The sequence below is a fragment of the Giraffa tippelskirchi genome, chromosome 9 (assembly GCF_054371585.1).
Source record: "Giraffa tippelskirchi isolate mGirTip1 chromosome 9, T2T-mGirTip1v1.2.pri, whole genome shotgun sequence".
NCBI lineage: Eukaryota > Metazoa > Chordata > Mammalia > Artiodactyla > Giraffidae > Giraffa > Giraffa tippelskirchi.
The window spans coordinates 124,736,089-124,763,196 of record NC_137283.1 but is presented as its reverse complement, the minus strand read 5'-3'; the positions used below and the strand labels follow the sequence as shown (position 1 = coordinate 124,763,196).

The 27,108-nt window shown below is 41.1% G+C and overlaps 1 long non-coding RNA gene across 3 annotated transcripts in view; it reads left to right on the top strand.

The window, feature by feature from the left end:
• LOC145520957 (uncharacterized) overlaps positions 1–26,183 on the top strand; it is a 315,163-nt gene extending 288,980 nt beyond the window's left edge. For 2 of the 3 annotated variants that reach the window (XR_014064947.1, XR_014064949.1), the window contains exon 7: positions 23,133–26,183. This is a non-coding gene — a long non-coding RNA (uncharacterized LOC145520957). The remainder of the gene's footprint in view (positions 1–23,132) is intronic. The other variant, XR_014064948.1, reaches the window with a different exon arrangement.
• Positions 26,184–27,108: the final 925 nt, after the last annotated feature.

Genomic DNA, 27,108 nt, shown 5'->3' with positions numbered 1-27,108 from the left:
GAGCATTGCCTGTGATTATAATTAAGCAATGAGGGCTCCTCGTTGGGCTCCTTTGCTGGGCAGTGTCTGCAGGGCCAGATGGCAGCATCAGCTCTATTCGAGACGCCTCATGATGATGAGGGGTGGCCTGTCTGCAGAAATAACAAGGTTTGCTTCAGAGCCTTTTCTAGAATTTTCAGGGGCCATTTAACCTACTTTGTACCAACTGTCTACGGCTTTCTGGTCTGAAGAGCAATTCAATTCCGTTTTAGCATTCTAAATCCCAAATAAAATCCAAGAAGTGCAGTTATACATAGACAAAACAGTTTCAGCTAGGAGGGGAATAAATATAAGTTTTTGCTCCTCCAAATGGAGTCTCGATTAGCATCTCCTTCAATTATGATTTACAACATGCTAGACTTTCTATTCCTTGTTTTAGACTTTTCTTGCTTGCAAAAGATGAATCACATGTCTTCTCTGTGTTTCTTTTTTAAAAAAAACGTCTAGCTGTTCCTTCCTCCCTCCAATTTCCAGTTCTTTCATGGGTAGAACTTTCAACAAGCCTGAAGGCTGACTGGAAAACTCTGACATCTCGTTACTCCGTGCTTCAGTGGCTGTTAAATTGATAGTTTCAGAGTGGATATCAAACTATCCACTCTATCAATGTTTTTTAAAAAAGGGAAAAAGATTACAGTCTGTCTAAATCAATGTGACTCTCTCTGACACGTGTGTCTTGATCGCTTTCTCCCAGCATAGCCATTCCTTTTGACTCTCTCCATTTCTCAGTGGCTCTCCAAGTCAAACAGGGCCTGCCATCTCATGAAAATTACTCCCCATTTTGCTTAGGTTGCTCTTAATTTTGTATCCTTCGGTGTTTATCTCTGGGCCAAGGATTCACCACAGGCCTCACTTCCAACCGACACGGGCCAGGATCTCACAAGGCAGACGGAGTCTTGGTTTTTCTTCTCAGTAGAGTTTCTATTTGCAGCACACGCATCTCCTTCTCTGCTGAATTCCCAGCCACAGCTCTCAGGGAGGGCAGCTGCTGTGGATTTTTCTTTCATTCTCTATTCACATATCGAACTCATCCTGTCTTGAAAGGTTCTCAGTCTCCACTGGCTGGGGGAAGGTGGGACATATCACAAGTCGGCCGAGTTGCAGTGCTCTGTGCTTTGAACTTGTAAAATTCTTTTTAAAAGTCTAAATCTTTAAAGGAAAGAAAAGAAGCTTCTGGTACATTTAGACAATGTGATAACAGGGATGACCCGAGTTTAAAGTTAAGGGTTAATGCTGTAATGTCAGTTCTTGGGCATAACTTCCACGGAAACTTTAGCTTTGTCCAAGCTCTCTGATTTTAAATGTGTTTCAAGGTAATCTTTTTGTGTCTGAAAAAATAAGAAAATAGAACAGGATTTATGACTCTTCAGTAATTTATCCTGAAGCATATAAACATGATATTTTGTTGTACTCCTAGAAGCCTCTCTTCACAGATAAAAAATTCAGCATCACACACTAATGCTATTACTACTGCCCTTCCACTCTTGACAACCTCCTTAGAAAAAGGAAGTGCCAGGAAGATGTCCACTCTCTTTCCTCTCAATTATGCTGTCCCTGGTAAGATGCACAATGCCTGTTAGAACAGGCAGTGAGGACATCACACAGATTCCTCATCCAGCTCTGATTTTAGGATCACCTCCTGACTGCTTATGATTTAGCTCAACAACCAGGGACTATAAAAACTGCCCTGCCAAAGATTCACAGTGCGCCCGGGCAGAAGCCGTCTCTTTGGCTTAATGTCATCATCTGAAAAATAAGTATAAAAATAATGTCATAGGCATTTGGGTTTAACAGAAACACACTACTATGTATAAAATAGATAGACAACAAGGACCTGCTGTATAGCACAGGGAACCATATTCAATGCCTCGTAGTAAACAGTAATGGAAAAGAATCTGAAAAAGAACATTTATATTATGTTATATTATATGTAACTGAATTACTTTGTTGTATACCTGAAACATTGTAAATCAACTATACTTCAATGAAAAGAATAATGTCATAGTAATCATGACAACAGAACTTAAAAAATGATTTATTTCTAATTGGAGGATAATTAAATATTGTGTTGCTTTCTGCCATACATCAACATGAATTAGCCATAGGTATATGTTTGTCTCCCTGTTGAACCTCCCTTTCACCTCCCACCCCATCCCACCCCTCTAGGTTGTCACAGAGCACAGGGTTTGAGCTCCCTGCATCGTATAGCAAATTCCCACTGTCTATCTATTTTACATATGGTAATGTATATGTTTCAATGTTACTCTCTCAATTTGTCCCATGAACAGAACTTTTTAAAAAGCACATTACATATGTGCCAAGTTGGCTCTAAGACAAGTATGAGGTGGAGTTTCTTCTTTACCCATCCCTCTTCCTGAAAACCTGTTCTTTGCTCCATTTGTGCTCATGGACCTTGTTTCTCCATCATCCCCTCAAAACCCCCTAGTCTACTTTCTCTGTCAGTAGCTTATCTCAGTTACATATGGAGAGAAAATCTCTGATTACATCAGCTGCCCCCGGAATTGGGTTTCTTAACCTCAGGTTTATGAACCCCTAAAATTATATGCAAGATTTTGTATTCAGGGATCTATATCCCTTATTCTATAGAAAGGATCTACCACTTTCATTTGATTCTCAAAACATTCCAGGATCCCCAAGTGTTTGAAATCACTGATAAAATATTTCCACTATAAGGATTTGTCAATTTAAAGCCATGCATGTTTAATGGTGGCATTTCAGGAAGTTTAAGGAAGATGGTGTGAGGCCCTGGGGGCAGGCCTCCAGTTCTCCTAGTAACTGTATCATAATTCTGTATATACATTGCTCTTTAGAAGCATCAACTTGCTCTGTTTTAAAAGCTCTTTACTTTATGAGCAATTTTGTTTGGCACATGCCCTGTGACATGTACATAGCTCCTGGGTGCTAAGTCTGTCCCTCATGGATTCAGTGGTGTATACTGTGGGTTTGTGGACACTGCTGTTCAAACTTCAGATTATTTAGGAGGTGAAGGGTTGGGAGAGGCATGAGTCAATTTTTATTCCATTTGTTTGTTAATTTGGAGAAAAGGAAATTTGCTTGAATGACCCAAATGGCTAAAAAAAAAAAAAAAAAAATCAGTATTTATCCTTCAAATAGGCAAAGATAAAGAAAAATTTGCTATGTTTATATTTTGAAAATTTTCGAGGCAGTAAGTTGATACAAATGACTAAGAATAAACTTTCTAAAACTTAGCTCTTAGTTTGATGTAAGGGATGGATACGATTTAAAAACCAGCTGCTGCTGCTGCTGCTGCTAAGTCGTTTCAGTCGTGTCCAACTCTGTGCGACCCCATAGACGGCAGCCTACCAGGCTCAGCCGTCCATGAGATTCTCCAGGCAAGAACACTGAATTGGGTTGCCGTTTCCTTCTCCAATGCATGAAAGTGAAAAGAACCAGAGGCTGGGGCAATTGATGGAGCTGTACTGACACAGGCTTGGGAGATTTTGTAATGAGGTGCAGTTCAACCGGCTCTTGCATGGCAATATCTGAGACAGATTGCTTTGCCTGAAAAAAAAAAATTTTTTTTTTTTTAAAGCCTACCTTGATCCCATCCCAAAGCATGTGAAGAATTCTCTCTGAGATCTTTGTGAAGCCCCTGGAAGGAATCACTGTTGCCTCAAGAAAAGGAGGGTAGTCAGGTCTGACTTTTAATAGAGAAGGGCTGCCTGCCAATCCCAGTTCCTCTTCACTTGTTTCAGATCTGCGAGGGTAGTTGGTTGAAGCGCTTGTCCTTGGGCAAATTAATCTGCAGCCAAATAAACTGAGGGAGGATTGAATTTTGAGTCAGAGATCTGAAATAATTTTTCCTTGAGTTAATTAGAACACTTATTCTAGGAAAAGTAAACTATCAAGAACATTTCTCCTCAATCATCAACTTGTACCCCATGTCCGGTGACATAAATGCTCCTCCAAATAATGATTGCTTGTCAGAGGGACAGCCTTCTCTACCTGACTTTCGCACAGACTTGGAGTTTAGAGACAGGTCTCACAAAAGCTTTTGCTGGGTGATTTATTTATTTATTTATTAAAAAAAACTTGCTCTTCTTAACTGACCGAAAAAAAAGGGGAATTCAGGAGAGATGGAGAATTCTGTCATATGCTTTACAGACATTCCAGACAAGCCTGGAACAACAGCCCATTTAAATAACCACTCTATGGACCCATCAAACTGAGCGGAGACATGCCTCAGCAACCTCTCCATTTCAAAACCCAGCTCTTAGGGCAAAGAAAGGTCTGCAGTCAGTTCGTACCTGGGAACTCATCTGAAATGAGGAGGCTGGAAAGGGAGTTGAGCAGAGCAGGCTGCGACAGAGTTGAATTTTATCTCTGCTGTTACCCAGAAGCATATGGTTTCTGCCCACAGGAAAAATCTGCTTCTCTTCTGGCTGCCACATTAATGCATGCATGAAGGGGAGAGACTTTGCTATCAAATGCATCGCCAGAATTGGCGTCTGCGATTAAGACTTTCTGCTTGCCCTGTAAAGAAACTGCCAAAAGTTGTGCCTGTTTTGCTCAGATAGTGGGCAGCTGGGTGCTTGTCGTTTAGCAGTTTATAACATATCTGTGGGCTGGGTCAGTGTCCTAACTTCACTCATCCTTTAATGCTGCTTTTCTGCTAATGAAATAATTACAGGACAGACTTAGAATTTGGAGCTTCATAGAAAAGACTTTTATGGTGACCACTGGTAGCAAAACATTTGGTTTTGTTGACCATGGGTAAGGAAATTCTTGGCTTCCTGTTTTAATTTCCGTGAAATGGTGATCTTAGTGCTAGGGGTTAGATGTAAGCTCTGCTTTCTCCCGTTTAGAGATGGGGAGCCTGGAGGGTGCATTACAGGACATACAATGGCTCAGTAGTTGTGATTGGTGGTGGGTGTTAGGGTGCAACTGGAAGAAAATGTGATGGAGACTTTCAGGTAATAGAAGGAAAACTTTAGTTGAAGCTCAGAGGAGAATCTGCTCTCTTCCTTGCAAAAGCCAGAAAGGCTCACTTAAGATCCCCTCCTCTCTCGCGGAGTTGGCATTTCTAGGTGTATTTCATATTGGATTTTCAGGGCAAGAGTTCTGTGCCCCGACTTCCTGTCATGTACATGAATCCTTTCATTAGCATAGCACAGATAGCTAATGTTTTAGAAATGCAGTTGATCTAAACTTTTTGTCCTGGTATTGGATCTTGGAACAATTGCTCAGAAAGACACCAAGAGTTTGGTGCTACCACCAGCACCAACACAAGGAAGGGACCTGCCACCTGGATGGTATGGGATATCTTTGAGCTCTGAGGCTGTGATGCAGTACCCAACACAGAAGGGACTGCAGGCAGCTATCCTTTGATAACTGGAAGCCTGCCCGAAAGGGACGTGAATACTTTCCTTCCTACAATATTTTAACCGATTAGGGAATTCACCAAGGGGCCCCTGAGGAAGGCATGCAAATGGCCCCAGAATTACCTTAGACATTTACAAGATACCTCTGGCTTGTTTTTGTACAGGTTAATTCTTTAGTAAACTCTGTATAGTTCATTTCAGAGTTTTCTCAATTAATTTTCTTGGCTGCCTTTATAAGTTTCCAAGTTACCAATTTAGTTGTGGAGAAGTGTCTGTACCTGTTGGACGCACACTGACATTCAAGTTAAAAATCTGCAGAGCGGACCAGGTAAGTCATATTCCATTTGGATGGGAGGCAGAACAAAGCCTGAAATTGTGATCATGTGATGTGAAGAATCAGCACTTATTTTGTCACTGGAATTTTTCAGAGAGTCAAATTCTAAATATATATTCTTTCTGTCACTGTCAGCAACACCCTTCTGACAGTTCTGCCTGTCTCAGCCTTGCCCCATTGCAGCCTCAGAGATCTTGTTAATTTTGTTGCATGGCCTAAAAGGCTCTTTGTGATCTGACTCCTCTGACACTTCCAGCCACATCTCGCTCGGGTCTCTAACCTTGGCACTCTCTGGTGCATCAATCCTGAAGCACTTGGAGTTTTCCCATCATGCCCTGTTGTGCCTTGTCCCTTTGCAGATGCTCTTTTCTCTGCCTGGAATCCTTCCTCCTTTCCCACTGGCCACCTGGCAGGTGCTTACTTGATCTTAAAGCTACAGCTCAGGCATTTGTCTTTCTGCAGACCTTCTAGACACATGCACTTGCTCAACATATGAATGAAAAAAAATGAGTGAATTAGTGAATGAGTGAGCTGGCTGTTGCTGAAAGATCCCACAAAATTCCCAAAGACTGTGTTGCCTGGGGAGACATTTTGATACATTTGTAATTTTTGAGTCAAATGCTTTCAGGGTTGGAGAGAACATGGCACTTACTGGACCAACTTTGACAAACTGCTTTTCTCATTCCGCTTGAGAATGACTTTAAGATGGATTTCTTCATTCTCTCTAATATCACTATCAGCATCTAACATCTAGCCTTTACAAAATCAAAAATGATGAAAACTAAATAATTCAGTGTGGCGAGCTCCCCAGAAGACAAGTGGATTGTGTGCAATATGTGTGGTTGTGTGGCTGTCATCTATCTCAGAAATTTAGTATTTGTTCATGAATAGACTCTAACATCTCTGAAGACCAGGGCTTCAAAGGTAAAGTCAAAGATACTGTTTTTTACTTCCTATGTGAAGAATATATCACTTAATCATTTCTTTTTTTCTTCCTTGAAAGATATTCAGTTATTTGAACTTTAGCCTCATAACTACTGAGGTGCATGTGTCACAGAGTAGCAGACCACTGGATACACTGAAGAAATATGGTGCAGGGAAGGAAGGGAAAATATGTTTTAAGACCTGGGATGTGTGGTGTGCAGCTGAGGCTGCATCTTTGTCTTCTTCTCAGCCTGTACTGCAGTGTGAAGTCCCCAGGACAAGTAGCTGTGTTTGTTTACAGAAATCTTCTACAAGGTCAAGTTATGATCTCCATTCTTCACGTGGCATTTTGTGCATTTGAGGTTACCTGCAGGAGACCTGGTGATCCCTGGATTGGGAAGATCCCCTAGAGAAGGGAATGGCTACCACTCCCGTATTCGTGCCTGGAGAATACCATGAACAGAGGAGCCTGGTGGGCTACAGTCCACTGGGTCACAAAGGGTTGGACATGACTGAGCGACTAAGCAGCACATAAGAAAGTTAAATCCTCCATCAATATTCTTCCTTAACACAGCAGGCTTCCTAGGTGGGAGTGGGGATAAGTTGTAGTCTCTAGAATTGAGAATATTTGCTAGAAATGAATTTTAACAGGCCAAAATAAAATGCATGTGAAGGGTGTGGATGACTACCATCTCTCTTCATGGTGTCTCAAAATAGGCGCACTATCCCATCCTGTTAGGCATTTGGGCTCCATGCCCTTCTCTTAGAACTATGGGATGTTAAGAGCTGGTAGTTCTTTGCTCAGAGCGAGTGAGATAAGGAATGAGCCATGTCCAAGGCACATGGAGACATCACTCCTGCTGGCCAGTGCCAAACCAGGAGGCTGTTCATGAGACGTCATCTTTAGCCCTTGGTGCAGGAGGGACTCTGCCCAGTCACTACCTTTGGGGCCTCTGTGAAGGATGGTGCTCCCTCCAGTGAAGAGTGAGCCTCTGTGGATGATTGTCTGCACTCGGCTCCTGGGCACTGGAAGCCTTTTGCTAAGATGTGTCTTGTTCTTGCCTGCATAGCTCCTCAGAGCTTGCCCCTTCCCAAGAACCCTCAAGAAAGAAAAAGAGATTCATTCTCATTTTCTTTCTTTCCCTCCTTGTCTCCAACCCAGTTGAAATACTCTTCAAGGTACCTAATATAAGCTCTTAATTGGGTTTAGGCTTCTGGAAACCAAATTATGTTTTTGATTTTACCCTTCCCCTGAGATAGGGGACACAGAATTAAAAAGCTGTTTTAATAGGCAGGTTGGAGGGGGAGAAAATAATTTATTAATATTCCTTAGTATTATCCCACCTTACAAAATTATGAATTTAGTTTTGACATAAATGTACATTAAAATATATAAGTATCTATATATAACATCACAGAGTCTAGGATAAATAGTTTGGGCTTAAATTTGTTTTCAATAATTGCACCAACGTATTTATTCATTGAGAGAAAGCTATGTGTTTCCTTAAACAGAAGAAAAGAATTTGATTTTCATTCTTTATATTGTTCTCCTATGTTTCTGTTTTAATTTAGCGGGTAGGCTATGCAGGGCTGAGATGTGCTTGTGGTCTCTAACATTATATTCTGTATGCAGAAAATTTCTCATACAGTTTCTAAGGCAATTTTAATTGGTAGACCCAAACAGACCTACTTTTGAAGAAGAAGAGTATTTGAATCCCAGAGATTTATCTGTTTGAGAAAGTCTAGCATCCTTTAGTCACTGTGAAGATGTGTGTAGAGTAAGAAACAAGAGATTTTCTGTGTGATGAGATTTTCTGTGTATTTTCTGCAGAGGGAAAATATAGAATTCCTTAGAAGAGGAAAATCCATGAATACATTTAACAAATGTGCCTTTCCTACCTGTGAAATAAATCATGCTATTTAGTAAACTACTGCCAAATACATCTCAATATGCTAAAAGATGAAAACTAATGACGATTCATAAAAATTGAAAGGAAAATATTTTGAGCAAGAGCTCTGTAAAGAAAAGATTTCACTTAACTTTAATAAATGGGACTTGGAAGATGAGTTATGCTCTTATGCACTTTCTTGCATTTATAAAATAATAGGCTTATGAATCTTCTTTTGCCTGACAGGGTCAAGTAGCACACAGATTTCCTTTCCTCTTTATTTCAACTCTTTAGACCCAGCAGACGAGCTTCACTTGAACTGTCCTGGTTGCTCTGATGGAGAGTTATATCTCATGCCTGGTGGAAACATGAGAACCATAATACCCTTAACAACTGCATTCTAGAATTTGTCCCAAATGAATCTTCAAGATGCTTTCCCTTAGGAGACTTAAATATACTACGGTTTTGAGGTCATATATGTTTTTTTTTTTTTTTAGGAGGCCAAGTGGTAGATTTTTAACTATACTGTTTACACTTTAGTTGCTTTTTGAAAGGTAGTTGTCTTTAGTAACAAAATAAAGCCCTCATCACAAAATTTTTTTTCTATTTAAAACAAATACAAAAAAATTCCTTTGTTTTAATCTATAAATTGAAAAAGAAAAATATTTCTCTTTAGAATAGATTATCCTGGTGGTTGTTAAAAGTAGAATGATTGTGTGAGTTGAGAATTATAATGACTCAAAGAGAGTCAAAATATTTACCATTTTAGCATATTGAGAAATCCAAACACATTATTAATTGCTGCACACAACTGCTAAAAAAAGGAGAGGAAGATTATTTTTATTATTTTTGATGAAACCCCTTTTAATGATTAAGATTCACTTTTTCCTAGCTGTATATCATCCCATACCTGGAAAGTAGAATAGCATCAAAAGCAATTCTGCTGATCCTGCAGAGAATGTGGAATGTTGCGATACTATAGTATTGATTTTTTTAAGATCCCATGCATAACTATGTAGTGGATTTTTTTTTTTAAGATAGAAAAGATGCAAATATTTAGTCCTCCATCAGCATGAAAACACCCTTCTCCCTGTCTCTGTAGTGGCCTTTGCTGTCTTGTTTAGATCAGATCCATTCCTGTCACTTTGAAACATTTTGTTGAGCTCATCATTTTATTTTCTTCTGGGCTAGTTGGGAGACTGCTGTGTTCCTTGCTAGCTTCAGGCCTTCCCACAGCCATCTTTGTTTGCATCTTTGTGAAACACGGGATTAGCCTTCTCAATTCTCCTATAAAGGAAGTGTCACGAGTTTGTAACACCTACACCTTGGGCTCTGCACTATCTTTGATCATTCCCTGAAACCTGTCTTTGAGCCTAGTCACTTAATAGGTGTGTTCTTAGCCTCTAACTCATTGTCCGAGAATTCTGTCTGAGTTCTCAGTGTGACTCACTTAGGGAAGTGGCTGCAGCATGTACCTCTCCCAGGGCTCTTGCTCTAATTTAGTAAGTAAATGCATCAGGATATCTGTGCTAGAAAGGCTTAGACCTTGAGACTGTGTCTCTCTTCAAAATGTGATAGGGCTTCTCTGTTCTTAACAATTTTAAGAGGAGGTGGAGAAAAAGTAAAATAACTATGAAATAAGAGTTATATTTTGAGCCAGTAGGGACTTTAAAAATTAAAAAGCATCTGATGTCATTTTAAAATTGAAGAACCAAATATATTTCTATGCTATAGCTCACTCAGTGAATATGATATTATTAGTTCTAAGCATCTTGCTATTAGTCTGATCCACAACTGTATGGAACATTAAATGTTAGATAAAATATATATTCAAATATATAGCCCCAAGGATTATATCTTTCCCAATCCCAGAATCCTCCAGGAGTGTTTTCTCTCAGAAGTTTCTGGGCCTTTTGAAGTTCTCTTTTCTTCTTTCCAGTTCCACTTAAGTTCATAAGATCTATATAATTAATCATCCAATACCATTTCTGCTACTGTAAGATGAACCTGATAAATGACAATAATTGCCAATGATTTTGTAACAATTCATGGCTTTGGGTGGATTTAGCAAGTTTGAAAATGGATCTGTGTACCCTGACTTGCTTCATTTGCTTAATTCCTTGGGAGAGAGTGCTTAGGAATGTTTTTTGTTTTATCAGGCTGGTACATCTGGGCACCTGCTTACGAGTGTCAAGTCATGGGTTCTAGGTACCATACCATTTGTGTAAAAAGTTAAGAACTGCTACATGTAAGGATTGAATTCCTCAATAATACCTGCTTAAAGTAAATTAGTTATAGAATTAGTTTTAAAATAGATTATTTGGTGCCTCGGGCTTTAATTAAATGAAGTGAACAGCAGTGAAGTAAAATGTGAGCAGTGTTAGGTGAGCTTGTATGAAGGGAGATATGGCCTCTATCAAGGCTGGGGCATCTGGCCTGACAAATCACATTTCATGGTGGTCATACCGCCACAAGTGAGCAATACTCTTTAAAAAGACCCATGAATTTTAATAACACTTCTTATGGCTACTTTACACTTAAGATGTGTTAGAACTTCCAATCAACCTTTTAAAATGAAGTAGAAAACTAAAGGTTGAAAGTTCGTATCTGCCACAGGCTTCTCAGAGTGAAGGAGACTTTTTAGTTTTACAAATTGCAAATGCAGGTACTGCCCTCCTCTGTTTCCGTTTTTTCCTCCCTGTTCATCTTACCCAGCAGTTTTCACTGTTTCGAAGGGTTTCATGTTTTAATGCCTTTTCCATAATTTATTATAGATTCTGGAAGGTGATCATCTGTGTGAGGACTCATGGGAGATTTATTCTTAGAGACACACAGAGCTCTCAGCCTGGCTTTTGAAAGTTCATGCCACTGCCCCCAGAAACTGCCAACGAATTTGCCATTTTGAGAATGAACTAGACTGTGCTATGAAGTGAAGTTACTTGATTTTAAGCTTCTTCGCAGCAAGGATCACTCCTTGCTCTGAAGAGAGATGTTCTATAATATAAGTTAACTTTGTTGTGATACCATGGTGATGGTGCAGAATGAATGGGTTGGTGCTTGCCTACAGCATTTCTTTTTGCTCTTTTCTCTCCTCAAGTGGGTCATTAATGAGCCAATGACTGACAATAACGTTTTTGAATCCAGTATTTGACTTTTTTTTTTCTATTCTGGCTAATTAAAAGTATTTAAATATCTCTGAGAAATAGGATCCCATTGATTTAGGTTTTCCATTATTAGCAGAATGGAATCCTAATTTTTATAGTGGTATACACTTGAACCTCTAGAATAGTAGAGGAGTAGAAACACGTGTGGTTTGAGATGGAGTAGTCTTGTTCCTTAACGTGGTCAGATATTATAGTCTTATCTCCTCAGACCTTTCAGATGAATATACAGTCTCATTGGCTTGAAGAATTTCAAGTTACTTGCAAGGGCACCCAAGGGCATATAAGACTTACTTATGTAAGTCTCCAGTATCTTAGGGTGCAAATGTTTTACTAAACGTCCAATTAAAATAATTGGAGTCCCTGTTGCACATATAGCTGCAGGAGGTATAAGACTATTTAAAAAAACCTGAGGACTTCTGGTGAGGCAGGCTAGGTAGACAGCGTGGGAAAGGTCAGTTATGTTCCTGTGGCGGTCACTTTGCATCCCACACTCCATCTCCAACTTCAAATCATGACCCGCATTCATCTTCTATTTTCTGTTGCACCCAGCTCCACTTAAGGGTGATCTCAACCTTTTCTCATTCCTCAAGGCGGTATAACACAAAGCTGATGTTTGAAGAGACTTTGAATGAAGGGTATTAAATGGAAAACATGGCTTAACTCCAATAACCAGTATTACTCCATCTATTGGAAAGAACATGTGCTCTGAAACATACACCTCAGGGCATGAATACTGGCTCTATCTCTTCTCTTTGCTGGTTTTCAGGAGTGTATTAGTCAAGATTCTTGGTTTCACAAGAAAGGGACACACCATGATAAAAGTTGATTGCAGGAACCCTGGAAAAGGGGGCCAGCCTGAGAAACTATCTTGTCTTCTGCAGGAGGCTTAGGGATCCCAGGGTTTCTGACTGCAGGGGACCTGGGGATGGAGGTGCAGTAAGACTCCCAACAATCACCTGGCTTAAAGAGTCTGTTTGCTCTTTGTCCACTTAATAGCCCTTCTGTTTTCCAAAAGCAAACAGTAACAATAATAGCTAACTCCACTGGTTGGTTACTGCTGCATAACAAGCTGCACAATCTTTTGTGTGTGACCTTATCACTTATATTTATACATCTGTGTATTGACTGAAGCTCAACTTGTCTGGGTTGGGTTTTCTGGGCAGCTCTGCTTCAGGCTGCAAGATCTGAGATGGCCCCACTTCTCATCATGAGTCTGGGTAGCTCAGCTCTTTATGTCTCTCATCCTCCTTGGAAAAGGTGAGCTGGCACATGTTCTTTCCATGGTGGTGGTCAAAAAGGAAGGCAGAAACACACAAAACTTCTAATGCCAAAGGTCAGAACTGACATGTAGTCAATTTCACCCATACGCCATTAGCCAGAGTGAATCATGTGGTCAAGCCTAAATTTAAAGATTGGGCTATGCACTGACCCCAGGTCGGGGTCAAAGCAGGGTGTGACCCCTTGCAGTCAGAATGGCTCAAGGCTGTGCCTTCCAAGCATCTTGACTAATACACTCCTACATCCTACAGCACAGCAAAAGAAAGATAAAATATGTATCGGTTACTTTGCATCCCCTTTCTTTTTCAGTATTTCTTCTAAATTAGCATCCTGTTGCAGCAGACGCTTTTGTCCTGAGAATCGAAGCACTTCTTTCCTGAATCCTTTCAGCACATTGTTGGATTTCTTTGTGCTCCTGCTTCTCTAACTACAGTGGCCTAATAATACTCGCCATCACCCAGCTTCCTCTCAGGCAGTTGGAGGGGATTAATGAGACAGTGTTTGCAAAGCACTTGGAGTCTCCGGGAGGAAAAGGCACAGCAGTCATATAAATGTGGATATCTGGAGCCGGCACTCATTTGTCTCTGTGTATCTATTTCAGATAGTTTGGTATCTTTGAGGCAATAATTTGGAAGGTACAACCTTGTGCCCTTCTCTTAGTAAAGGAGAGTGTTTTGCTGGGAGCCGAAATATTTTTTCCACCCTTTTGGCCTTGCTGAGCTTTTTAACGATCACTTGCACGCTGCCTGTCTCTAATCTGCTGAGAGATGCTGTCGGTACAAACTGTACTGTGAGACTGTGAGAAAATTACACCACAGCCCACATGGAAGCCCTGCTTTTGGTTCCAGGATGTCTGTTGGGACCGCTGTTAAGAATATGTGTCTAGAGAAGGAGCTCATTCTAATTCTTGGTGCACAGGTGAGTTAATAAGTGTGTGCATTGAGACCGAGAGCTGATGTATCAAAGATGTGGCTCTCCATCACCTCAGGGGTGTTCTTAATAGTGGTGCCGGCTTTTTTTCCCCCTTTCATTTTCGTCAAAATGTATCAAGGGCTGTCACTGCTTCTCAAAGAAAGCACTTATTAATATGTATAAGGCAAGACTGCTCCTTTCTAAGAATTAACTTTACTCACAATCATTACATCCAACTGTAATGCATATGGAGAAAAAAGGTAAAACACACACACGCAAGCATGAACCCTAAACAATAAAACAGCACCATAGCTCTGAACTTTCCCGAGGTAGAAAATGTCACATATTAAAGCAAAATCAAGCACAGTCCCTTGCTTCTTATTTTTCTCTCTGAGGTTGTAGCATTTGCTACATGATTTTATATATATATATATATGTGCGTGTGTGTGTGTGTGTGTGTGTGTAGTTTCTGGGTCTAACTATGCTTTATTTTATATATTTTGAGTATGTATCAGCAGCTAAATAATGGTCTGTGAACACTGTTAGAGCCCCATTTCCATTTATTTTAAATGGGTGACTCCAATTTGTCTTACACCATGACCTGTATTTTATTTGTGCTTGTTTTAACAGCTAGATGGTCAGTGATTCAAAACATAAACTTTTCAGGAAACTCTATGAACCCATTATTTTTCACGAATATTACATTTAATTTCTCTTCTGCTGAAACTGTTCATCCCAGGGATATCTATTCCTTTATTTATAGGGAATTTACTGAATGTGTGTACCATGAGGAGTCACAAGAAGGTTGAAGGTCTGGTCTTCATTCTGAGTCATAATTATAGCAAACAATCCTTAAGTTGCTTGCTGCGTGGGTGGTTCTTTATATTCATTATCTTAATTAATTCTTATAACAACATTTGAAATTAAGTATTAATTGTTACTATCCATATTTTATGGATGAAGAACTGGAGACACAGAAGGACAAAGCCACTTGTTGAAGGGTCTCTCTTACCCTAGGGCCTGGTTGACTCTGTGCTTGAAAGGAAACCCCCGAGTTCCTCTCTTTGGGGGCTTGTATATTTTTTTTTTAGGGTTGCCATAACAAAGCCACTGGAGGCTTCCCTGGTGGCTCATCTGTTAAAGAATCTGCCTGCAATGCAAGAGATCCCTGGGTTGGGAAGATACCCTGGAGAAGGGAATGACAACCCACTCCAGTATTCTTGTCTGGAGAATTCCATGGACAGAGAAGCCTGGAGAGCTACAGTCCATGGGAGTCACAAAGAGACATGATTGAGCGACTAACACTTTCACTTTCTTTTCACTTTCAGTTTAACAAAGCTGCCAAAGGCCAGGTGCCTTAAACAACAGAAATTAATTTTCTCACAGCTCTGGAGGCTGGAAGTCCAAGAACAAAGAGTCAGCAGGACTGGTTTCTCCTGAGATCTCTCTGCCTGACTTGTATCTCTCTTCTCCCTCTCTCTTCACATTATCCTTCTTCTGTATGTGTTTGTGCTTTGAATCTCCTCTTTTATAAGGACACCAGTCAGGTTGGGTTAGGGCCCACCCCAACGAACTCATTTGATTTTAATTACCTCTTTTAATACGTGGTCTCCAAATGCAGTCACATTTTAACGTACAGGGGTTCAGGATTCTAATGTGTGAGTTTTGGAGGAGACGATTAGCCAACACTGGTGGGCTGCTGTCTATGGGGTCGCACAGAGTTGGACATGACTGAAGCGACTTAGTAGCAGCAGCAGCAGCAGGGCTCATCGAAGCCGAGTTTTTGTAGGTTCTTCTCTCATCTCAAGGGTAAGAGACCTTGCTAGACCAAGAGTAATAAGGAAGACTCCCCATCTTTCTATGGAACTCGGACTTTGAACATTGTGGCCAGGTAGAGACTCGGAAGCTACTTACTTCCTAGACTGACATATCCTTCCAGCAAGACCTAGTGACATTTGTGAAGGAAAGAGTAAGGTCAGAGGTCTGCATGGGGTGGCTGCACTCCTCTGCTGTGCAAGCAGAGAAGAATGGCCTTGCTCCTCAAGGGATGAAAGGAAGAAAATTGTCAATGTGTGAGGCAGGACACGACAGGAGAAGAACTGCTAGACAGATGAGTAATCCAGATCAGTATACCAGTTAATAATCAAAAGTGCCTCACCCCAGACTATCACTCTCCTGTTTGGTCTTTTCCTGTGCCACCTCACTTCTGCCTCATGTCCCATGGTCAGTTTTCACTTCCAAATCTACATGCAGAAAAGGCCCATTCCAAGTGACATTTGTAATGCTGACACAGAGGAGGTGGCTCTAGCCTCCAGCCTGTTTCCTTTTAATTATTATTTTTGTTTGTGGCTAAAATGTGCTATGCTTAGTCACTCAGTCGTGTCTGACTCTGCAACCCCATGGACTGTAGCCCACCAGATTCCTCTGTCCATGGGGATTCTCCAGGGAAGAATACTAGAGTGGGTTGCCATGCCCTCTTCCAGAGGATCTTTCCAACCCAGGAATCAAACCCAGGTCTCCCACACTGCAGGTGGATTCTTTACTGTCTGAGTCACCAGGGAAGCTGTGGCTAAAATGATGTAAAGCAAAATAATGTAAAAATCAGAAACATAAGGAGTCAAATATTTAACTTCCTTCCTTCCTCTCATTGCCTGTAGGAACAATTACACATTGGGGATGTTGGGTTGATAATGTTCTAGGAGAGAAAAGCTGGGCACAAGAATTGTGGTCTAGGTTCTGATGTCATCTCTGTCACCTTAGGCAACTCACTTATGTTCTCCATGCTGTGTCTTTCATGCCTGAGAAGTGGCACTTATAGTCTATGCCTCACAGATATGAAACCTGCCTTTGAGTGTTATGCGTGTGTGTGTGCTAGGTCACTTCAGTTGCGCCTGACTCTTTGCAACCCCATGCACTATAGCCCACCAAGCTCCTGTCCATGGAATTCTCCAGTCATGGAATCCTGGAGTGGGTTGCCATGCCCTTCTCCAGGGGATTTTCCAGACCCAAGGATCGAGCCCACATTTCTAATGTCTCTTGCATTGGCAGGTGGGTTCCTGGCCACTAACTCCAACTGGGAAGCCCAAAGTGTTAGTTGCCCAGTTGTGTCCAACTCTTTGTGACCCCATGGGCTATAGCTGGCCAGCTTCCTCTGTCCATGGAATTCTCCAGGCAAGAATAGTGGAGTGGGTAGCCATTCCCTCCTCCAGGGGATCTTCCCAATTTGGGGATCAAACCCAGGTTTCTTGCATTGCAGGCAGATTCTTTATCATCTGAGCCACTGATGGGGGTTAAATAGATAACAAATAGAAAGGCATTAAAAATTTTTTTCATGATTTTATTTATTTGGCTGCCCCAGGTCTTAGTTGTGCATGCTGGATCTAGTTTCCTGACCAGAGATCAAATGCAAGCCCCCTGCATTGGGAGCACAGGGTCTTAGCCACTGGACCAAAAAGGTCCCAGGAGAGTATTTTTAAACTTTGACAGAGTGGAATTCAAATGAAAGGATTCAGAAAATTTTGCATTGGGGGCACAAAAGTTTTATCTCTTCTCTATTCTAGCTTCACAAAAAATGTTTTCCATGACTGGGGATTACTGAGGATTAAGGTTAGAGCACGGAAGTGGAGTTAGCATACAGCCAGGTGAGTCCTTGGGATCAAGATAAAGATAAGCCTCTGAGCTGTCAGACAGCCAGGGTTCCCTGTGGTCAGTGATCTGCATGGCATGCAAGGAGTGCTGCTCTAAGCAATCACATCCCTCTCTGCATATCAGTACATTTGACCCAGCTCCAGACTAAACATCTGAGCAATACATTTCTATCTGGACATGCAAATTGAGATCCTTTCCCCATTTGTTGGTTTTCTCTGGAGGATGATTTCACACCTTAATTTCTTTCTGTTCTTATTAAAGGCATATGGGGCAGGGTGGGTTATAGTCATTGGTCATTTTTCCAGTCTTTCCTCCTCTCTGGTAGTGGGCAGATCTTATCCGATGTGTGTGTGTGTGTGTGTGTGTGTGTGTGTGTGTGAGCAGCCAGGGGGCCTGTTCTTTCAGAGGAAGCCAGTTCCATCAATTTACTCCACGTCATCCAGGAGAAGGCTTGGCGGGCTTCTTAGTAGGGGCACCTTCCCTGATGCTGAGCAGATTTCAGAATTGAATCTCTTTTTGGTGGTGCCAAGCACCCAGCTGTTTGTGGAGACCCTTCTGTTCTCTTCCTTTCTGCCCTAACCAGGGAGCTGTGACTCTAGTCCTGGGCCCCTCAGCGATGCAGTTCAGAGTGGAGCAGATGGAGGATGCTGTTTCTTTCTGGAGTAGCCATGGAAGCCTGGGCTAGTTCCTGTGGGGATTTTGCCGTGTTCCATGAGTTACTCGGGTTCCCTGAGAGCCCCAATACCCGGAACAGCCTCTGCTCTGCTCTTGCTCTCCCCTGGCTTTTCCAGAGCAGATGTGTCTGGGAGCTCAACTGTATGTTGGCCCCCCAGGCTTATAGAGGCTTCCTAGGCGGTGCTGATGGTAAAGAACCTGCCTGCCAATGCAGGAGATGTAAGAGACACAGGTTTGATACCTGGGTCGGGAAGATCCCCTGGAGGAGGGCATGGCAACCCACTCCAGTATTCTTGCCTGGAGAATCCTATGGACAGAGGAGCCTGGTGGGCTACAGTCCATATGATTGCACAGAGTTGGATGTGACTGAAGTGACTTAGCATGCACACAGGTTTATAGCAGTGTCCAAACTGAAGTCAAAACTTTGCCTCTCGGTTTGGTTTCCTCTTCAGACACCTAAAGTAGTCTATTCAGGATTTCTAAGGGTTAAAGGGTGATGTGACAATTGCTCTGTCCTGTTGGTCTATTGATGTGGTACAATGCACAGCTCTGTAGATAATCCAACCAGTTGAGTGATTGGATTGCCTCCATGACCCCTGCTTTGCTGTGATCTGCCCATGCCCCAAAACATATTTCAAGGCTTGAGGTGAAACATGAGAAACACAGTCATCTAATATTTTCTCAACTTCAAAATAATGATGTCGAATGATTACTTGGGATAGAGTTTCTCAGTGCCTAAAGAGCCATAAATTTGTCCATTTGTGGAACTGAGGCCACCAGAGACTATGTCTGGTAGTTTGTAAATTCAACATTCCTATGATGATCAGTAATTCATTTATGACTTCTCCCCTTGGGCACACTGCAGTAGAGAAACGATTTCTCAACGGGAGAGATCTTTAATATTCTCCGCTCTTGACTGTCAATGGCATTGTATTGTCTGTGACTTCCTGTTCCGGAACTTCTTCATTTAGTTGAAAGGGAAACCTACCCACCTACTACTGAGAACCCGGTGGGAGAGCTCCCCATGCCTGGGCCCTTGTCCCTGAATCAGTTGGAGAGAAATATTTCCTGTGATGGAAAATGCTTTGAAATCAATGGTGAAGAGACCTGAAGAGTAAGATTTTTCTTTTCATGCTTTTTGGAAACCTTTTTTTCTGGTGTTTATTTCAAAGACTTAAGTGTACTTTGGGGGGCCCCTAATCATCATAAGCCCTGGGAATTTACTTCTCTGCAGCTGCTCCCCCTCCCCAAGCAGCACTGCATGGAGCAAAATAATTGTCTGTTTCTGCAAGCAGCCTCCTGTGCAGATGGAGTCTGATTAGCATGCGTGCTTGCAGCAGTCCACTGCTCTAACCATGTTCAGAAACCCAGCCACAGAGAGAAATGTGGGCTTGACACTCATTAACATTCCCTGGCTCCCTGGGAAATACACATAATAGGGTAAAATTGCCATTAAGGAGAGCAACACTTGAGGGAAATATCTGCTCAATAAAGACAGAGAGAGGTTCTTCTCATCAAGAGCAGAGGAAAAATCCAGATGCCCATACAGGGTGAAAGAGACAGCCTCTTCATGTGAGTGGAGATGACCAGGGTGTAGTGGGTCTGCAACCCTAAGGAGTCCCACTGTCCTACACTGGATTGCAATTGTCTTATTAGTATGCAGATGTTTCTCAGGCATATTTCTGTCTCAGCAGATCCCAGAAACAGCTCAATGATTTTTCTCTCCATGGTTGTCTGTATTAACCTTAAGAAAAAGGCAAACATGGAAGGAGCAGCTCTGAACACTGACATGGAGCCCTTAGGTTAAAACTTCTTTTTTTTATCCTAGGATAGGGGGATGATATCCTTGATATTCTCTCTGCTCGGAACTTGGGGTTCTTAGTGGAATATGGTGAGGTGACCTGTGACATAAATAGTTCCTATGCCAGGTCTAGATTTGCTTTTACATCCCTAGGGAGCTTTGATTTGACTTCTTGGTTGCCTTTGAATTGGAGTGATAGCCTCATAACTCTAGAGGATTGTGTGTAGAATGTGCTGACAATGATAAAAGGAGTTGTTATTAACATTTGGGAAGACTGTCCAAGGAACAGCACTGAAGGATATTTAAACCAATCTAGGTTCCTGGATATTTTAAAATTCTCTTTGAAGAGACTTGAAATGATATCTGAGTTAATTTCTTATTGTTGACTCACAGTCAGGTGTAGGTCCCTGACAGAAAAATTTAAAACCCATTTTTATTTTATCCTCATTTAACCAATGAAATGCTCCATCTGGTTGTTCTTACAACAACTGTCCTTGACGACTGGCAGGGAGGAGCAAGGTGCCTTGCTGAGTCTGTGTCTTGCATAAAGTTATTGATGTATTGAATAAGTTATCTAAAGCAGCGGGCTTCTTAATGTCTGGTTGAGGAGTTTTAAATTCCTTCCTGGGATATAACACCCATTTTTGCAAATACTATTTTGATTCTTTTATCTCCAAATGGCCTTAATTTGATGTTAAGCGTCTGCACTGAATTTCAATTTCATAGGAAGCAGCACCCAGTGTTCTTGATTAATAACAACAATACTTGTATTTACATAGCAGGTTAGGATGTGCAGTACTTTTTCATGCATTTTCTCCAACTCAGTGCTCACAATGTGTCATAGAGGGCGTTACTCTCATTTATTAGATCAGGAAACCGATGTTTTCACGGCAATTTATTTTGCAAAAGCAGAATCTGGACTTGAAACTCCAAGCCTTTTGTATAATACAGAACTGCCCATCCTTGTTGGACAAGCCCTTTTGTTAGAAACGTTAATTTGTTAATGCAAATTCCAAGATATTGACTTAAGGATCTGCGGCTGGTTTGGCTACAGTTAGGTGAACTTAACATATGTGCTCAACATGAGAAAGTACTGAGATGGTAAAAAGCAGGTTTTTTTGGGTTTTTTTTGATCAGGAGCAGATGATTACCAAAAAGAAGTGTTTCTTTAGTGAGCTGTAATGCTAGTACTCTTCTTAGATTGGAGTGGTTGGTACTCGTAATGCTCACACTTGCATCCTTCTGCCTTTACATTTGATGACACATAGGATCCTTTGCCTTCTCTTCAGGTCTAGTGACACGACTTGATACTGTAGTGAAAAATCATCATCATCATAATATCATAAATGCTGTTTTTATTGGATTGTACTCTTTAGGATCAACCTATTAGACAAAATATTGAATGTTAAATCATAGTTGGAGAGAAAAGGTGACTGTTATCAACCCTGGCAATGTGAAAGTAATAGTGGAGATGACAGAAGGTAGATGGGTGGTGGGAAGATGTGGAGGGAGGAGAGGGTTCTAATTTCTTCATCTAACATAATGGAAGGTCAAGATATATGATTTGAAGTTGATGGAGCAATATATAGAATGCTAGACATATTATTTTAAGTTATAAAGTTAAGCAGTAGAAGGACTACAGTAATCTAATAAAACCTGATGGAGACAGAAGAAGAGACAGTATCACTGAGCTACTTTCCTCAGCTTTAGTATTACTGAATCAAAAGTTAATGTCTACAGACTTGCCTGGTGGTCCAGTGGTTAAGACTTCACCTTCCAATGCAGGGGACTGGGGTTTAATCCCTGGTGAGGAAACTAAGATCCCACATGCTGCGGGATGTGGCCAAAAATTTTAAAAAGTTAATGGCTATAGTTAAGGAATCATGAAGGAGATGTTTAACATATTTATGACTGCCAAGGACTTAATTGTGATTCCAAAGGATAGTGGAACTAAGAGTGGGGAGTGCAGCTGAAAACTTTCCCTTTTTCCCCATAATATTCTGTACAATTTGATTTTTAAATAACGCACAGGTAATACTTTAAAATTTTTTAATCAGCAAGGACTGTGCCATGGTGTTTCTGCCCTAAATTGGTTGGGGTATCTGTGTGAAAGCCATAGTGACTGGCAGGCCAGACTTTGAATAGACTAATGAGTTAAGATTATACTAAGCCAGCAGACCCAGTAAAGCCCTGGGCCATGAGATGCTGGCTTGAGCCATGTGCAGCAACAAGGTGACACAGCTACAGCCTGGACCACGTGCCAGCAGATCATGTATTTGTTGTGATTTCACCACTAACTGGCTCTGTTACATGGGCAAGTATGAGGGCTCAGTCTCTTCATCCACAAAACGTAGGGGTTCAGGGCATTTTTCTGGTGGTCTAGTGATTGAGACACTGCACTTTCAATGTAGGGGGCATGAATTTGATCTCTGGTCGGAGAACTAAGATTCTACATGCTGAGAGATGTGGCCAAAAGATGTGAGAAAAAAGTGGGGACTCCTTCCTAACTTGGACTTTCTGTTTTTCTATAATTCTGTTTTATTTTTATCTGCAAGATGTGCAAAGTTATGAATCTTTTGCAACCTTAGCTAGATGATCTAAGAAGTTATTTTAGAGTCACTTGCTCTCTCTAGGAAAGATCTTTGTATGTCACCCAACAGTTATCAATCATAGTTATGTCCTGAACAGGGTTAATCGAACTCAAGAATGTGTTAGTTTATCGCCAATAGGTTTCTTAATTAAATTACTGAAATGGTTCAAAAGAGTTTATGTTTTGGAAATGGAATTAAAAATACATTCTATTTCATCATTTTTTTTTTTTTATGGTTTGAGCTCCTTATTATTTAAGATTTTTCAAATACGTTGTCAAATTTCCTTAAAGCAAGCAAGAACCTAACGTTATAGAAAGCTTGGTTTCATTGTTGATCGTGCCTAACAAAACAGCTTTGCTCTGTCCCATATTGGAATTGAGCCAATCACAGTTTTCTTAAACCATAAAACTTGTTATATTTTCATGATTTGGGTTTTGAGACTTTCAGCAATAAATTTTATATGGAAGAAGATGACAAAAATGAGTTAATACTCTTTTTGCTTTTTCTTTGCTTCTAGGTAATCAAGAGGTATCAATTCTTTGAGAGTTGAATTGAGGTAAGTAAAGCTGAATGGGAAAGATGCTGTGTATATCAGGCAGTTTTTTTCCCTTCAAGTTTATTGGGGACTTTTGAAGTTTCAATACGTTTGTGCAGTTGGCTTACTGCAGTGACTTTGGAGATAGATGCTAGCCAGATTAGCTTTCCAAATAATAAAAGACTACATTTCCTAGTTTTCTGGCTATTACCTAGGTAGCTGAAAACTATCCTGCTCATCACTGGGTGTCATTGGCTTCATCCAGCAAATCTGGTTAAATGGACATTGCCATTTATGTCATGTCGTTGTTCTCCTTTTCTTGGTGTTTTGTCTGCATTGATACTTAGCTTCCCCAGGGAGCCAGATATCCATACAGCTTCAGGTTGAAATGTGAACTAGGGCCCAAGCATGAGCAGCTGCATGGAGAGCTCCCCACCACCCCGGGGTGGGTCTCAGGAAGACAGGGGTCACCAGAGTAGGGACCTGACTAAGGCAGGACAGTGATTCTGGGGAGCTGAGATTATACTAGGGTGAAAGAGAGGGACAGGAGCTGGCTTATAACTGTGTGTCAAGCTTTTTACTTGTGTTAGCCCTCCAAGCAACTAAGGTAGATAATAAAAGTGCTAGGTCTGTGATTCTAGGTCTGGGAGGTTAAATAATCTGCCCAAGGTCATGTAATAAGTACTGGAGCCAATATTTGAACTTAATTCTTTCTGAATGCAAAGCCCTTATTCAACACGACTCTATCCTTCTGCCTCCCATTAAAGAGACAGGCAGCTGGGTGTTGAGGAGTGGCAAAACACTCCTGTGTACTGAGATGGAGGTTGTATGTATAAGCTGTACACTAGTTCGAAGACACTAGGTCTCACTGATGCTTTCCTGGCTGCCTGCACAAGTTGCAGTTGCAAGCATCCATTTACAAGCAAGAAACCCAGTCTGTGTTGAAAGGCTGGATGGGAAGGTGAAGTAGGTGGGCAGGGACGACTCCATTTCCCTCCTACCCCATTACAAAGCTTATCTTAATAGCACAAGAAACACTTGCTTCTCTGGAGACTAAGCAAGTTAAAGAAGCTTTGTTACTTTTTTTTTTTTTGAATGAAATTAAAATATTCCATTAAAAGGAAATTTCTCATTTCAAACTGTTGGATGCTACGGTACTTAATTGCAGTGTGTTAAATTTAGAGTCTTGAAACAAATCCCACACACAAATGTTCTTTGGGCTCATGGCATTTCCATTTGATTGTGAATTGGATTAATTTTCATTTATCTTAAGCTCTTGCCTCTCATTCCTTTTTGTTTTGAGATACTTAAGCAAATGTTGACAGTTATGGTTGGCTTAATAAGCTGCCTCAGTTATGTAAATGATTTCTGTCACTTACATTATTGCTAGTTGAAGATAGCCTTACATTTTCGGGCATATTTTTAGGCCTTACAAGTAAAGCTTTCCTGATACCTTTTAACATTCTTTTGCTTCTTCAGGCATCAAGTTGACCTTTTTTCTAGCTCCCTTTAGCCCTGCACTTCCTTTTTGAATCTACTGTTTGGTTGACATGAAAAATGAACTTACACAATTATAGACCTAGTGGCCTTTTCTTATCCTCATTCTTCTTGGCCACTCTTCTGCAATTGACTCTGTTGCCTCCTCCTCTTTCTTGAAATGTCCTTCCCCTTTGGCTTCCCTGACACTCAGTTTTCCTTGTTCTTTCTTTCCTCTCTGACTGCTCTTCCTGCTTTTCATCCCCTCCACAATATTTATGCTAGATCAGTGCTTTCCAGTTTTTTTGTTTCATATTGTTGATCCTTGCAGAAGATGGTAACAACTGTGCGGCCCACGGGGTTATCATATGAGACTGCTGAAGTTTGAAGGTGACTAGAGAGTGGGCTGAGGACATAAATCTCTTGGTTTACTTGTAACCCAGTTGGGCACATCAGTGTGATTCTGCGTATCAGTTGGGAGTTTTGTTACATACATTCATAAAGTTGTGTTATTCACCTCCACAGGATAGTAGATAGAGGTTAATAGAGTTAAGGTACCAGTAAATAGTGGGAAAGCCTGGATTCCCAGTGATGAAGTACCAGAAATAGGAATGGGCAAAATGTCCAGAAAGTTTAAGGAGAAGTCAAAGAGAGGGCACTCTACAGATGGGAGAAACAGCAAGATCGGACACCAGGAGTTTTATTGTGGGCCCAGGAACATCTGTGACAGCTGTCAGATATCAGGAACAGAAATTAGTAACCCAAACTCTCAGCTAAGTTTGGCTGGAGTCCAGGGAAATACCACGAGAAATTAGAACATAGGGGAGTGTTCATTAAGGACTGGCCTTAGGAGTTTGTGAGCACCAGTCTGAGTTGCAGAAGGGAACAAAGTAATGGACCATGGAATTTTGAATGCAGGTTAGATTCATTCTGGGTTGAAAAAACAAACAAACAAACCCAAACTTGGGAATCATGGCTGCAATTAGTCTAGGAATCTCCTTTGTTGCCACGTAATCTCTAGGAGTTGCTATCTCTTCCTGCTCTAAAGTCATTATTTCCTGTCCTATCTTCTGACCTAAACTCTGTTTGGATAGAAACTAAATGTTTCCACCTAGAGATCTTGTCACTTTAAGCTTGTGCTTTTCCTATGTGAATGCTGGCTCCACTTCCTAGTTCTTGGTTTCTTGATTAATCTCTTAGGGGCAGAATCTTGTAGACATTTTGGATTCATTTCTTCCTCATCATCCTTCCATCATTTTCTGAAGGGTCTCTTTCATTTGCCTCTTCCTCTCTTTAATTCAGACGCTTATCCCTAACACTCTAATCTCTTCACATCTACGTCCTTGGTGGTTTTGCTGCCTCCAGACTCTCCTTTTTCTGAAGCATCTGATACTCTGTTTCCTAATTACTTTGCCATAAACTCAACTTTCATTATTTCATTCTTTTAATCAAAAGTGGAGCCAGGGATTGCCCATGCTCCTTCCCTTCCAGTAAAAACATCTTTGGCTATTTTAGAAAACCTTGTTATCTTTATAGAACCTGCCCAACCACTGTACTGCTCAGAGTAGTCGTCTCACCAGCTCACGGGTGTACTCCTTACCCATCCATCCACCAGAAAAACAGCCCCCAAAGATTCTACATCTAATCCCCAGAACTTCTGAATATACGTTACATAGCAAGGGGAAACTAAGGCTGTCAATGGAACTAAAGTTGATAGCCAGCTGACCTTGAGACAGGGAAATTATCTGAATTATCCAGGTGGATCTGAAATAATCACCAAGGTCCTAAAAATGGAACAGGGAGGCCGAAAAGAGTCAGAGAAAGAGGTGATGAAATCAGGGTTAGAGTGGTTCAGTGTGAGACATACTCTACCTGTCATGGCTGGCTTTGAAGGTAAAGAAAAGGGATCACCAGCCAATGGACAGAGATAGCCTCGGAAAGCTAGGAAAGGCAGGAAAAGGAGTTTAACTCAGAGTCTACAGGAGAAAATGCAGTTCTACCAGCACCTTGATTTTAGTCTGTGTCAGACTTCTGAGCTACGGAATTATGAGATAGCAAATTTGTATTAAGTCACTGAATTTATGGTAATTTTTTTACAGTAGTAATAGGAAACCAGTACAACAGCCACTCAAAATATAGTCACTGAGTTATGAATTCTTATTGGAAGTCAGGCACTTCACCACCTGCTCCCCAGAAGCTCATAGTTGGAGGAGTTCACAGTGGGAGATGAGGTGATAGAGACTCTCATTGACCTAATAATATCTGTTCTATTTCATTCATTCATTTTCTCGTTTAACAGGTATTTAAATGAGATCATGCACGGGCATGTGCACAGTTGTGTCCGACTCTTTGAGACCCCATGGACTGTAGCCTGCCAAGCTCCTCTGTCCATGGAATTTTCCAGGCAAGAATATTGTAGCAGGTTGCCATTTCCTACTCCAGGGTACCTTCCCGACCCAGAGAACAAATCTGCATCTCTTTT